The 15,611-nt window shown below is 36.1% G+C and overlaps 1 pseudogene; it reads right to left on the bottom strand.

The window, feature by feature from the left end:
- Positions 1–10,091: 10,091 nt before the first annotated feature.
- On the bottom strand, positions 10,092–12,233 carry LOC122477391 (annotated as a pseudogene).
- Between the last annotated feature and the right edge of the window lie 3,378 nt (positions 12,234–15,611).

The raw sequence follows: 15,611 nt of genomic DNA, 5'->3' as shown, positions 1-15,611 counted from the left end.
ATAAAATATAGACTTTAATTAATAATAGTATGTCAATATTGGCTTGTAATTTGTGCCAAACGTAATAAACACTAAGTATAAATATTAATGTAGGATGTTAATCATAGGAGAAACTGGATGATGGATATACAAGATCCCTGTGTATAATCTTTGCAATGTTTCTATAAATCTAAAACTATTCTGAAATTAAAGTTTATTTTTGGGGGACACCTGGGTGGTTGAGTCAGTTGAGCGTCCGACTTTGGCTCAGGTCACGATCTCATGATTCGTGAGTCCTAGCCCCACATCGGTCTCTGGGCTGACAGCTCAGAGCCTGGATCCTGCTTCAGATTCTGTGTCTCCCTCTCTCTGCCCCTCCCCTGCTCATGCTCTGTCTCTCTCTTTCAAAAATAAATAAACATTAGAAATTTTTTTAAGTTTTTTTTTAAATAAGTAATTTAACAAATTCTGCCTGAACTCTTAATCATGTCAGTAATTACATATTGTCACCTTTACAATAAATATAATTTGTGTTATCAGACATGAGTTTCTAATGACTTCTGCTTTTTCACACTCTTCTTTTTATACACTATTTTATAGTAGCAATATAAAATTCACATTAATTCACTCTCCTTTGTAAAATCATTGATCTGTAACTTTCCTTGTGAGCATTTGATCAATGTTTAATCATTTCCTGTGGGTGGGTGAGAAATAATAAGAATCTAACTGTTGTAATACACAAGCAATAGCTCACACCCACGAGAGTGTTTGGGCATAACATATACTCCCATACTCCTAAAGCGTTCCTACTAGGTATGGGGCATACCTCCAAAACACCCTGGAAGTGGGCAGGCTGTGACGGTGACAGAGTCTGTTGGCTCAGAGGACCTGAAGAGCCTCACCACTGTTGAGTATTCTTATCTGCTCAAGACCACACTGTGCTGGAACACCATCTCCTTCCCCCACCAACATTCAAAGAACAGCCTTAGTCCCAGAGGCAGTCTACCCATAAGAGAGCTCACAGACCCCAAATATCTTAAAAGGTCTTTTAGGTCAGCTTCCCAGCATTGATATCAATATGGCCCTCTGGCCTTAGAGGACCCTGAAGAGGAATCATGTAGGGAGAGGTCCTGCGACCTCACAATCCCATCTGCACTCACGCTTAGCCATGGGGCATCCTCAATATATCTGCATATCACTAAGAGGCCCTCTCAGGAAGAAATAGCCAGGTACTGGGTACTCTCTGGAGTGCACGGCTTTACAAGATTTGATAACTGCTTCTGACAGCAACACCTGTTTTCCTCTCATTAAGAGACCTCTGGCTTATGAGAATTTAAAAACATTTCTGCCTAAATATATGCAGTATACTCTGTTCTATTTTGAAGGTCAGCTACTCTAAATATCCAATGGTGATTATGAGGACTATCTATGCATTGAACAGGTGACATAACAGAGGAAAAAAATTGCCCTTACTTGGTATTCTTGACTCCTGCCTTCTAGGAATTAGGCTGTGTCTTAGCTTTCCTATTTGTAAATGCCAATTTGATGTAACTCTCAAAGAGCCAAAACATTATCAGATAAGGTTTAAAAAAATATTGAGTTCAGTTAAATATTGAATTTAAATGAACTTGGTTATATTTATATGTTAAATTTATATATGTATTTACTATGAATGTTTATTATATTTACTTTATTTTTTATAAACATTTTCCAGGAATATAGTAAGGTGCTAATAGTGGTGACCTCTGAATGGTGGGTATGTTTTTATTTAATAATTTTTGTTTAATTTCTTTTCTACACTACATGTACACTAATAATAAAAGGTTATTGTGTTTAATATATGTTAAATTATGTATTCAGTGCATTAAATTTCTCTACCTTCTACCTGTTCCCTGCCTGGCAGAAAAGTGGTTTTTAAAAGGATAATCTATTTAATGAAATAGAAAAGCTGCAAAAATTAACTAAGAATGTTAATAAACTGAGTTTCTATTAATAAATAAATGCTTCTCAAAGTTTTCCATGAGGTGTTGGCCTTCAAGATGGAAATTTCCAAACTATTTTCACTTGCTACTATAAAAATTGCATGAGTGGTCAGGCCTAAACACAGATGGGAAACTTGGTGATGCCTGGATGACAAAAAGGATAAGGGCCAGATGCTGAGCTGTTTTCTTTACACTGCACCTGGTCTATGGGGGCCCAAAGTGCCCCAAAGGTGATGGCATAATTGGTTGTTGAGAAAATGAGCTTAATGTCATGGAAAGGTCAGTTGTAACATTGAAAACTATTTGTGCTGAGAACTTACTACTGCCACTTACTTTGAACCTAATTTTTATACAGTTCTTTCTTCAACTGTTTGCATGCCTGGGATAGGTAATGAAAGGGATCGGTAAATGAAATTTAACCCTGGGATCGGGTTAAATTCTGGAACCCCTAAAAATATGTTTCATGAAGTTCCCTACTTCTGCTGCTTGCTCACTCCTGCCATAACAGAATTCCAGGAAAGAAGGGAATAATTCCAAAGCAAGGCCAAGAGAAGTTCCTTCTGGAGCCCTCTTGGGGCATCTGCTGGAGCTGTCCTGTTTTTACCCTCAAGTCAGCAATCATGCCTATTTTAATATAACTGATCAGATAAATAGCAGGCCCAAAATTCTTATTTCTTAAATCTTATTTCCTTCCTCTGTGATACTCAAAGCACCTTACAGACCTGCTCAACCAGGCTTTCCCACTCTCTGAATAGCCTGGGAATTAGGTATAGCTGCTGACACCAAATAATTTAGCTCAGTTAACTAATGACTTGCTCATCTATGGACAATTGTCTATCCACCAAGCCCTACCACTGCTTTCCTCATTTCCTTTCATGCAAACTTGTATAGAACTTATTTAAACACTGCAAAGGAAAGATCAAGTTTAAATACAGGTTTTTTTTTAAGTTTTTATTACTTCTTTCAGCATTTTCTCAAAACAACAGTCAATGGTTCTTACCTGTATGTTATCCAGACATTTGCATAGAGAAGGGAATTCTTTGGAAGCATTCTGTGACTTTACTTGGCATTTGCTTTCTGCACTGAGATTTTTGTTTTGCTTTGTTTTGTTTTGTTTTGTTTTGTTTTTTCACCAAGATTTTGGACGTGTGCTTTTTCTGTTGAATCACTCAATCCATAAACACTTACTAAACATCTACAATCTGCAAATCAATACAGACATTGCATGCTATAAGAAATACAAATTATAAGGCCTAGTATTTACTCTTACAAAGTTTATAATCTAGCTGAAGAAATCAGAAATAAATATGAAATTTTTAATAACAGCAAACAGATAAAAATAGGTTGTAGATCTAATTCTGTGGTTGAATATGATAAAGTTAGAATACTATTAGATGAGACAATGACATCAGCAAAATTGTGGCATAGGAATTTCTAGTACTTTTACAGAGCATATTGTAGAAGTAAACTTTCTTAGAAACACCATTTATAAAAATTCAATACTTAAAGTGAGTTTGGAAAATACAAAAAGTGATAACTCTGCAAAACAATGAGCAAAGAATAAGGTTGATAAAAGTGGAACAAGGAAAATGAAAAAGAAACTTTATTGGACCAGAAAAGGAACACACTTGTGTGTGTGTGTGTGTGTGTGTGTGTGTGTGTGTTTTGGACGTTTGCGTAATATCTCTGGAAGATTATACCAAACACTGATAATAGAAGTTTCTTCTGGGTAGAAAAACTGGGACAAGAGAAAAGAGTCTTAACATTTCACTGTGTACCATTTTGAAGCTTTTTATTTTGTTCTATGCATATGCATTAACTAGTTTAAAAAAACAAAGCAAACAATTTTTAAATGCATGCATATCACATCTAAAAGGATTCATACCAATATGTTAATACTGGTTGTTTTTCTTTTCTCTTTTGTATTTTATAGTTTTAAATTTTTCTACAGTAAATGTCTATTTAATTTATAATTGAAAAAATATCTATTTTTAATTTTTTCTAAAAGCATGGTGAATAACCAATGAATCAATATAATTAAATAGTTATATCAATATTCACACTGTATGGTATTACCAGTTGTTGCACATAACCTCACTTAAGTCAACAATATAGAAAACTAAATATAGTTCTCATTAAACAGTATTCATTTTCAACTAACCTCTTTTGTTTTCACCATTAATTCCATACCTTAAGGATCCTATCAGGTATTGTTACAGATTCTTGAATTAAGTGGTCCCTGACCCTCCATATTTAGGAGTCTGGGAAGTACAAATTTGGATAAACAGCACTCCAAACACACTTTAACATGGCTAATTTTTATATGTCACCTACTCAAGACTGGTCCTAAAGAAGCAGATGCAGCTAACATAGAGTAATTTACAAATTACAATTTCATACATAAAATATATGTAAAACTTTTATACCTATACCTAGTAATGCCTTGGATTAATAGGTGGCATGAGAAAGTTCTAAAAAAATTTTATTATGACATTTTTCCAAAGAAAATATACAAATGGACAATAAGTATCTGAAATGATACTCAACACCATTAGTTGTTAGAAAATAAAAATGAAAACCCACAAGATACTAGTTCACACTCACAAGGATGACTATAATCAGTAATAGACAATAACACATTTTGGCAAGGATGCAGAGAAATTGGAACGCTCATACATTGTTGATGGGAATGTAAAATTGTGTAGCTGCTTTGGAAAACAGTTTAGTAGTTTCTCAAAAAGTTAAACGTAGAATTTCCATATGACCCACATATATACCCAAGAGAAATGAAAATATATTCACAAAAATCTTGTACATGAATGTTCACAGCAGTATTATAACAATCAAAAACTGGAAACAACCCAAATATCCATCAGGTGATGAATCACTTAACAAAATATATATCCATACAATGGAATATTATTTAGCCAAAAAAAGGAATGAAGTACTAATAAATGCTACAACATGAATGAACCTTGAAAACATTATGCTTTAAGTAAAATAAGCCAAACACAGAGGACCACATATTACTGTATAATAACATTTATATGAAATGTCCAGCGATAGAAAGTGGATTAGTGTTTGCCAGGGGCTGAGAGGAGGAGAGAATTGGGAGTAACCACTAATGAATACTGAGTTTCTTTTAGAGGTGATGAAAATGTTCTAGAATTAAAACAACTGACAGTAATGGTTACACAATCTTATGAATATGCTAACTACTGAATTGTACATTTTAAGGAGTGAGTTTTATGGTATGTGAATTATATCTCAATGATTTTATAAAATTTGATTAAAAGCTGCATGCCGAAGGTCAGGGTATCAACCTGGTTATCAACCTAAGTTTATTGACCCAATGGCAGAAGAACCAAGAGAGTTAATTCTTTGGGAGACCATGATGATATTATTACTGAATAAATCGCATATTTATGGGGCACCTGGGTGGCTTACTTGGTTAAGCATCTGACTTGGGCATAGGTCATGATCTCACGGTTCGTGGGTTCGAGTCCCGCATCGGGCTCTGTGCTGACAGCTCAGAGCCTGGAGCCTGCTTCGGATTCTGTGTCTCCCTCTCTCTCACTACCCCTCCCCCACTCATGCTCTGTCTCTCTCTGTCTCAAAAATAAATAAACATTATAAAAATAAGTAAATAAATGAATGAATGAATGAATGAATGAATCAATCAATCAATAAATAGTATATTTAAACTAATGCAGTGCAGACCATATTTACAATCTCTTCAGGGATATGCTAATTCTAAAAGTTTGCCTTGGAACTTACCACTAAAAGAAAGGTAATATGACAAAAAATAAAAGCAAATTTGTTTTTTTTCCCACAAACTTTCACTGTAACAGCATAGTGGTTTTGGTTATTTTTACAATTCTTATCACCAAGGTTGAACTACCACACAGAGAAAACTGACAATATGGTCTCAAATATCAGACTGGACTTATTACAGCAAGTGTTTGACAGTATATAGGAATATGACCAAAGTCTGACTTTTAATATCTATCGAAACATTTCCTTCTATATTATACAGAAAGATTATGCAGTCTGTGTTTTCATTAACATAAACTAAACATTATTATGATTGGTTTTAAAATTAGAATCCTTTTCTAATGTTGAGAATATACTGTAGTTATTCAATTTCTATGTATTATTGACATATTTCAATGAAAACATGTAAATTCTCTTGGTTTTTCTCCTGAGTTATGTGGTCATTTGTTAATATAACATTGTAAGAGAACAATAAAATTGCTGAATAACAGTTCTCAACTCCCATTTCCCTCTTCCTCACCTATACATATGGAGTACTCAAAGTTTTACCTAAAAGTGTTAAAGTGTTAATTAAAACATTCTTACTTAGCATTCCATTAGGAAATTTTTAATAAGCCAATAAAGTAGACTTTATCTCATCATGCTGAATTAGCTATTTACTGCTGCCTAACAAATTACCCCAAATCATAGTGACTTAAAACAAAAACACCTATTATCTCACAGGTTTTGTGGGTTTGGAATTTCAGGGCAGCTTACCTGGGTGATTTTGGTTCAGAAACTCCCATAAATTGTTGGAGCTACAGTCATCCAAAGGCTTAACTGAGACTAGAAGATCCGCTTCCACAATAGCTCACCTATATGGCTATTGGCAGGAATCCTCAATTCCTCACTGCACATAGAGCTGTTTAATGCATCCTCAAAAGCTGTCAACTGGCTTCCCCCAGAGCCAGTGACCCAAGAGAGAGAGCAAGGAAGAGACCATGATGCTTTTTATGATCTAGTCTTGAAAGTCACATATCATCATTTCCACCATATTTTGTTAATAAGAAGTGAGTCCAGCCCACACTCAGAGAGACGAATTAGTCTTCACTTTAGAAAAGAGGAATGGCAGAGAATTTGTGGACATAATTTTAAATTTCCATAAGGCCTTTAAAATCAATTGATCAGCATGAGTATAGTTAACGCATTAAAAATAAACCTCATGTATACATTAATTTGGTCCCAAATTTCACTTGACTAATTTTGGAAGTTCTATGATAGGACTCTAGTTCTTTTGTTTGGACATTTTTTCCTCTATTTCATATATCACGATTTTCTGAAAGAAAAAATCAAAGATTAACAATAAAAACAATGAGACAGAGACTATTAATTCTCATCAAATTATGCCTATGCTTCTGCATATTTCAGAGCCTTGCTTAGAGTTTGGGTGGCATCATATAACAAATTCTCAACAATAAAATGTAAGTAGAACTGATGAATGTCACATCTATGTTAAGACAGATAAGGCTGAGTTGCCTTTTTCTAGCCCTCTTTTTCCCTCCTGTGACACCCTTGAATAGTAGAGGTTCCAGGTGGTGGATCTACCAGAAGGAAGATGTCTCAATTGCTATTGGACCATGTTGTAAGTGAAAAGTAATCATTTATTGTGTTAAGCCACTAAAATGTGGGGTTTAATTTTTTATCCAGCGTAGCATAAAGTGACTAATTCATACTGCCAACACTTTAAATATTTAAAAATACAATTCTCTTATGTCCTAAACAAATGTGTTTATCCTTTTTGAAAATTAAGATATTCCCTTTCAAGAATAAATAAAAGCAACTGAAACTAGAATTTAAATCCAGTCAAGGGAGCCTCACACTGATTCCCAGTTAACTATGATCCAATTATAGACATTAAAAAAAAAAAGCCTCAAGTACAAAGAAACTTTGAGGAAGAATTAATGATGGCAATTCAATCTCAGCAAAACATAGCCATTAAGAGAAATGATAAAAGTTCATGATTTTATGTTCAATTCACTCAAATACTTATAAAGCTAAAACTAAGACTTAAAAAATAATTAACAGATGAAAGAAAAAACAAGCTAAATAAGCATATTCCTAATCTTTAGAGACTAAAATCTAAGATAAATAATGTTTTACATGTCACAAAACTTAGGGCTATTTACATTCTAAATAATATAAAATAAAATTCTTAAATCTTAAATTGGAGTACTAGAAGATAGATTAAGGGAGGTGAAGAGGATGATGTTCAAAAGCACAAGTGAAAGAATTGGGAATTAAGAAAACCAGCAACAAAGGAAAAGCAGGAAAGACCAGTAAATCAGAGGAAGAAAGAGGGAGCCAGTACTGATAATGAATTCTTCATTTTAAAAGAAAAAAAGGACAGATGATTTGTTATTTTATTTTTTGCCAGCAGGTGGCAGCTCCTGCTAAATATATAATGGGAATGTTTCTGAATTATTTCTATACTGTCTCCAAGTTAGGCTCTCACTTTAAAAGGGGGTGGGGGGGTTGCCAAAATTGTATGTCAGTCACTTCTCAGATAATACTAAAAGTAATAATTTTTCAAAATAGCTCAATATAAAACAAATACCTTCCAGGGTATATTAGAAACAAAATAACATATGTACATTTCTTCTAATGTAACAATTCTCAGTTATTTCTTAAACCTTCTGGGATTGTGTCCTCTTTTGTTGTTTTTGTAAATTTTGAATTGTCAGAGCTCACTGTTTTATTCTAGCTCAGATCATGAAATGCCAGGATTGGGTGGTTAGGACATAACAGTATACTAATTACAATAAAAAATGGTATATATACACAAAGATCACTGTTTATTTTGTCAAGGATACACACATTTCTAAATAAATATCAGGAGACTGTATTGGAAGGGCATATATTGTACACGCTAATACTTGTGTCTTTGGAGGAGAGGGAATAGGACTGAGGCTAGAAAATGAAAGGGGAAAATTAAATACATTCAGATTTATCCCTAAGTATTTCATGGTTTTGTTGCTTTGATAAATGGCATGTTTTTTATTTCAATTTCCAATTGTTTGCTTTTAATATATAAGAAATGTAGTTTATTTTTATATATTGATCTTATATCCTGCAATTTTGCTAAATTCGCTTATTGGCATTACTACGTTTTTTTGTTTTTTGTTTTTGTTTTTGTGTTTTGTGTGTAAATTCATTGGGATTTTCTAGGTTAAGTGATCGTGTCATTTATGAGTAAAGACAAAGAATGTCTGTTGACAGTCTGCATTACTATTATTTCTTTTTCTTGACTTATTTCACTGTCTAGAACTTGCTAGTTAATAGAAATGGATTAGAGCGGATATCTTTGCCTGGTTCTTGATCTTAGCAAGAAACTACTTACTCTTTCATCATTAGATATGATAATAGCTCTAGGTATTTAATAGACTCTACTTTTCAGGTTAAAGTTCCCTTGCATTCCTAGTTTGCTGGAAATTTTTATCATTTATGGATGTTTAAATGTCATTTTTTCTGCATCTGGTGAAAAGATCATATGTATTTTCCTTTTTAGTCTATTGATATGGTGAGTTACACTGATTAATTATTGAGCCTGAACCAAGCCTACATTCCTGGGATAATCCAACTAGGTTATAATGTATTATCCTTTGTTTATATTACTAAATTTGATTGCCTAATATTTTGCTGAAGATATTTACATCTATGTTTACATGATATTTTGGTCTTGTCTTTTCTTGAAATGCTTTGTCTAGTATTGGAATCACAATAATGCTGGTCTCATAAAATGAGTTGGGAAGTGTTGTTTTCTATTTTTCATAAGCATTCAAATAGAATTGGTATATATCTTCCTGAAATGTTTGGTTGAATTCACAAGTGAAGCCATCTAAGCCTGGAGTTTTCCTTGTGGGAAGAAAGTTTTTAGCTACTAATTCAGTTTCCTTAATAGATACAGGATTACTTGATCTATCTCTCCTGGAGTGAACTTTGGTAGTTTGGGTATTTCAAGGAATATTTCCATTCACTCAAATTATCAAATTGGCATAAAGTTGTTCACACATTAGCTTGTTTTCCTTTTAAGGTTTGTGAGGTCTGTAGTGATAGTGTTTATTTCACTTAAAATGTTTGTAATTTGTGTTCTCTATTTTTTTTTTATCATGCTAGCTAGTAGCTTAACAATTTTATTTATCTTTTCAAGGAAACAGCTTTTAATTTTTTTATGGTGCCAATTTTAAATACAGTTTTACTTAAGACATTGCATTTTCCACTTAACAATACAGTGCTTATAAAGTGCAGTGTTGTATTTCCTTTCCTTGTGCACATATTCCATATTCAAGTATCAAGTATATTATTATCAAGTATCAAGTATATTAACTATAGCAGCTCAACTTCACTGCCATGGAATTTGCTACAAATTTGGGTCCTTCAAATGTCTTGTGTGGAACAATGCTAGACCTGTTCTCAGGTTGGCTTAATCAACCTCTTCAATGGTGGGCCCAGAGGAGGCACCACCAGAGTGGGGAGCTCCACCACCAGGGAAGCCTCCAGGCATTCCTCCAGGCATGCCTTCTGCACTCTGGTACAGCTTCGTGATGATGGAATTGCAGGCCTTCTCCAGCTCTTTCTGCTGATGTTCGAATTCTTCTTTTTCTACAGTCTGGTTCTTATCCAGTCAGTTGATGATCTCATTACACTTGTCCAGAATCTTCTGTTTGTCCTCATCGTTGGTTTTACCCTGAAGCTTTTCATCTTCGACAGTTGCTTTCATGTTGAATGCGTAAGATTCAGGGGAATTCTTGGAGGACACCTTGTCTCGCTGCTTCTCATCTTCAGCTTTGTACTTCTCAGCTTCCTGGACCATGAGCTCAATGTCTTCCTCACTCAAGCGACCTTTGTCGTTTGTGATGGTGATCTTTTTCTCTTTTCCTGTGCTCTTATCCACAGCAGAGACATTGAGAATGCCATTAGCATCAATATCAAAGGTGACCTCTATCTGAGGAACACCATGGGGGGCAGGAGGTATGCCTGTGAGTTCAAACTTCCCCAGTAGGTTGTTATCCTTGGTCATGGCACGCTCACCTTCATGAACCTGAATGAGCACACCAGGCTGGTTGTCAGAGTAGGTAGTGAAGGTTTGGGTCTGTTTGGTAGGAATGGTAGTATTGAGCTTGATGAGAACAGTCATGACTCCACCAGCGGTTTCAATGCCAAGAGAAAGGGGAGTGACATCCAACAGCAGCAAATCTTGAACATTTTCAGATTTGTCTCCAGAAAGGATGGCTGCCTGCACAGCTGCACCATAAGCGACAGCCTCAGCAGGGTTGATGCTCTTATTCAGTTAGTTCCCATTGAAAAAGTCTTGTAGAAGTGTCTGAATCTTGGGGATACGTGTAGAGCCACCCACCAAGACAATATCGTGGATCTGAGACTTGTCTAGCTTGGCATCCCGAAGGGCTTTCTCTACAGGGTCCAGGGTGCCACGGAACAGGTCAGCGTTTAATTCTTCAAACCAGGCACGAGTAATAGAGGTATAGAAGTCGATTCCTTCGTATAGAGAATCAATCTCAATACTGGCCTGGGTGCTGGAAGAAAATGTACGCTTGGCGCGCTCGTAAGCGGTACGGAGGCGATGGACCGCCCTCTTATTCTTGCTGATGTCCTTCTTGTGTTTGCGCTTGAACTCCGCAATAAAATGGTTTACCATTCGGTTGTCAAAGTCTTCTCCACCTGAGTGGGTGTCTCCAGCAGTAGATTTGACCTCCAAGATACCGTCTTCAATAGTGAGGATTGACACATCAGAAGTGCCACCTCCCAAGTCAAAGATCAGCACATTCCTTTTGGCTCCAACCTTTTTGTCTAAGCCCTAAGCGATAGCAGCAGCGGTTGGCTCATTGATGATTCGAAGTACATTAAGACCAGCAATAGTTCCATCATCTTTGGTAGCCTGACGCTGAGAATCATTAAAATAGGCAGGTACTGTGACTACAGCATTGGTAACAGGCTTCCCAAGGTAAGCCTCTGCAATTTCCTTCATCTTTGTCAAAACCATAGAAGATACTTCCTCTGGATAGAAACTTTTGGTCTCTCCCTTGTATTCTACTTGGATCTTGGGCCTGCCAGCATCATTCACCACCATGAAGGGCCAATGCTTCATATCAGATTGGACAACAGCATCATTGAATCTACGTCCAATCTGGTGTTTGGCATCAAAAACTGTGTTGGTGGGGTTCATTGCAACTTGATTCTTTGCAGCATCACCGATCAATCATTCGGTGTCAGTAAAGGCGACATAACTTGGGGTGTTTTGGTTTCCCTGATCGTTGGCAATTATTTCCACTTTCCTGTGCTAGAAAACACCCACACAGGAGTAGGTGGTGCCAAGATCAATGCCAACTGCAGGTCTCTTAGACATAGTTGCTTCAGTATGGGCCCGGCCCCACTTGCTAAAGAAACAGCTACCTGGAGAGCTAACGCCGCATTGAATGAGCAACAGCTTTTAATTTTATTGACTTTCTTTATATCTCTCTGTTTCCTATTTCACCAATTTCTGTTCTTTTCATTATTTCCTTCCTTAAGCTTACTTTGCTCTTATTTTCTAGTTTCTTAAGGTAAAAACTGAGGTCGTTATTTGTGAATTTTCTTCTTTTTTGATACAGACATTTAATGCTATACATTTTTCTCTTCACAACTGCTTTAGATGTCCCAAATTTTATATGTTGTGCTTTTACCTTTATTCAATTAAAAATACTCCACAATTTCCTTTATAATTTCCTTTAGAAATTTAGAATTGGGTTGTTTCATTTCCCAATATTGCGGGATCTTTCTAGACACTTTTCTGTTACTGATTTCCAGTTTCTTTTTTTTAAATAAAACATTCACTCTTTTTGTGTGCATGACATGTGTTCATGAAAAAATATGTACAAGCAAACAGAAAAAAGCTCATGCCACAGAGAAATAAGCAGTTAACTTTTTGATATATGTATGTATGTATGTATACGCACACACACATATTTAATCCTACATATGTGACCTGATACTAAATATACTGCTTTGTAATCACTTATGTTTTACTTTACAATATAGAATGAATATATTTTCATGCAGATGTGTCAAACTTTCCAATTGGAAAACAGACCTGGAGAATGAGTCGAAAATACAAAATACGGTGAGATGCTGGTAACAAGGAAACTACCTAAAACAAAATTCCACCAGATGATTAAAGGTAAAACGAAGGTCAAAGATACATCAGAAAACACTAACAGAAAGAAAACAGGGGCCAGATTTTAATATCAGACAAAAAAAGGAATTCAAGGCCTAAAGCACACACACAAGGTAAGGATGCCTGCATGAATGTTTGCTTCCAATGCATCATCACGAACTTGTTTCTTACTCTTATCTCTTCCCTAAGCCTTTCCAATTCGTCTACTCTTATTTCTTCAAGGACCTAATGCCTCACAGGAGTTTCTTCCTTAAACCCCTGGCCAGGCTGGGTCAGCAGTCCTCCTCTAAGATTTCCGTCTGCTTCCCGGCTTACACCTTCTTTGGAAGGTTGAGGATTTCCTTCTGCCTTCTATGGTACATTTTCCAAAGGGCGGTCTGCCTTGGCCTTTGGCATGTTCTGTGGTTTTCCTTCATTATCTTCACGACTTTTACATGTTAAGTATTTTTCTGTTATTTCTTTTGAATAAATTAATCCTGCAGGGATCCAGGGGATTTTCCGACCTCTTCCCACACTCAATTTGTGTCATGCCTAAAATACCAAGAGTCCTGAAAGATCTGGGACACTTTTCTCCTCCAGTAAGGCCTAAAGCACACACACAGGCAATATGTAGTTTCTAGTTTAATTCTTTTGTGATCAAAGAACGTATATTTTTTATGACTGCAATCATTTTAAATTTGTAGAGATTTCTATATACAGTCTACGATGAATATTCTATCGGTACTTAAGGGACACCTGGGTGGCTCAGTCAGTTGAGCCTGCGACTTCGGCTTACATCATGACTCACAGTTGGTAAGTTCGAGCCCCACATCAGGCTCGATGCTGTCAGTGCAGAGCTCACTTAGGATTCTCTGTCCCCTTCTCTCTCTGTCCCTCCCCCTCCATCTGTCCCTCCTCTGCTTGCATGCTTTCTGTCTCAAAAATAAATAAACCTTTAAAAAAAAGAAAAAAAGAATGCATATCTTGCTGTTATTGAATGGAACACTCTATAAATATCAATTAGATCAAATTGATTATTTAGGTTTTGTAGATTCTTGGTGATTTTTTGATCTACTTTTTCTATCAATTACTGAGGTAGAAATATTGAAATGCCAATAATATTGTGAATTTGCCTACTTCTTTCAGTTCTATCAGTTTGTTTCAGTTTTCTCAAATTGTGTTATTAGGTATATAGATATTTATGATTGTCATACCTTTTTGATACATTGATCTCTTTATCCCTGGTAAAATTTCTTCCTCTAAAGTCTACTTTCTCTGATAGGAATATAGACACTCAAGTTTACCTTTAATTAGCTAATACATGGTTTATTTTTGTGCAACCCTCTTTCTTTTATCTAGTCTATGTCTTCAAATTTAAAGTACCCTTATTTTAGGCAAAATATAGTTGGGCCTTGTTTTTATATTCAGTCTAGCAAAGTCTGCCATCTGACTGGGGTGGTGGAAACATTTATTTTTAATGTAATTATTTATATAATTGAATTTACATCTATCACCTTGCCCTTTGTTTCCCTTTTTCCCAGCACTAGACTTCATTGCTTATTACTTGATGGGCAGCTCAAAGTGCAATGGAGAGGGTTGTCATTTCTCCTTGTCCATTTTCAGCCCAATGCAGGCCGTGAGTGCCCAGGATCTTGGGTGTGGGCTTTTTATTCCTGGTCTTCCCTGGCCCAGGAATCAAACTCTAGGTAGTCTTGGGCTGGGGAGAGTTTTCTGCCCCTCCTCTAGCCCCCTTTTCCTATTTACTCAATGTGAGGCTCATGGTAGGGGCAAATGGATTTCCTGTCCTTATCTCTGTGGCAAATGGCTTTTGCTTCTACCCCTCCCTCAGTAGAACCATATCTTTGCCCAGGTCTAGGGTAAGGAGTTTCCTCTTCTCTTAGAACAGCAGATGGTTTTTGCATCTAACACCACCACCACCACCACCCCCCCCACACACACACACATACACACACTGGGTCCTAGGAGTAGAATGGTTTCCTGGCCCTCCCCCAGAGGTTTACAGCTTCTGTTTTGCATATGAGAAAAGTCTGGAAAGTAGACAGATTTTCATGTCTGTGTGCCACCAAAGGGCATGCTCTCAGATCTCCCTACTTGCACTCAATCTTTCTTTAGTATATGTGCTGCCGAAGCAAGCACACACTCAACCTTTCTTGTAAACATGATGAAGAGGCAATGGAAAACACTGACGAATGAATGAGGACTCTAGCACTCCCAAAGATCCTAACTTGTCATACTAGCCCAGCCTTTAAGATTTGTTAAAACCTAGTTTTTTTTTCTTTTCTTGATTAATAGCAGCAACCTCTTCCTTTTGTGCTCTGCCAAAGGTGAAACAATTATATGTCTCATTTCTCCTTGGAGGGACTTGTCACCCTGTAGATTGTCTCTGCTTGCTTTGCAACCTCAACTCTCTGATGGACTCAATAAGATTTATGATTCCATAGATTACCTGGCTTTTTCTCATTGTTAGGGTGGGAGCAACATTGTTTTTGTGGTGGGCAATATGCAGGGAGATAGATGAATGAGACTGGCTGGCATAATGTTGATAATTGTTAAATCTGAGTGATGGCAAATGGAGATTAATATTCTTTTTTGTTTCTACTCTTGTATATGTTTGAAGTTGTCCATAATAAGTTTTGCAACAATTGACTGAATATTGAAACATTTTTTAA

The sequence above is a fragment of the Prionailurus bengalensis genome, chromosome B1 (genome assembly GCF_016509475.1).
Source record: "Prionailurus bengalensis isolate Pbe53 chromosome B1, Fcat_Pben_1.1_paternal_pri, whole genome shotgun sequence".
Classification (NCBI taxonomy): domain Eukaryota; kingdom Metazoa; phylum Chordata; class Mammalia; order Carnivora; family Felidae; genus Prionailurus; species Prionailurus bengalensis.
This window is presented reverse-complemented; position numbering and strand designations above follow the sequence as displayed.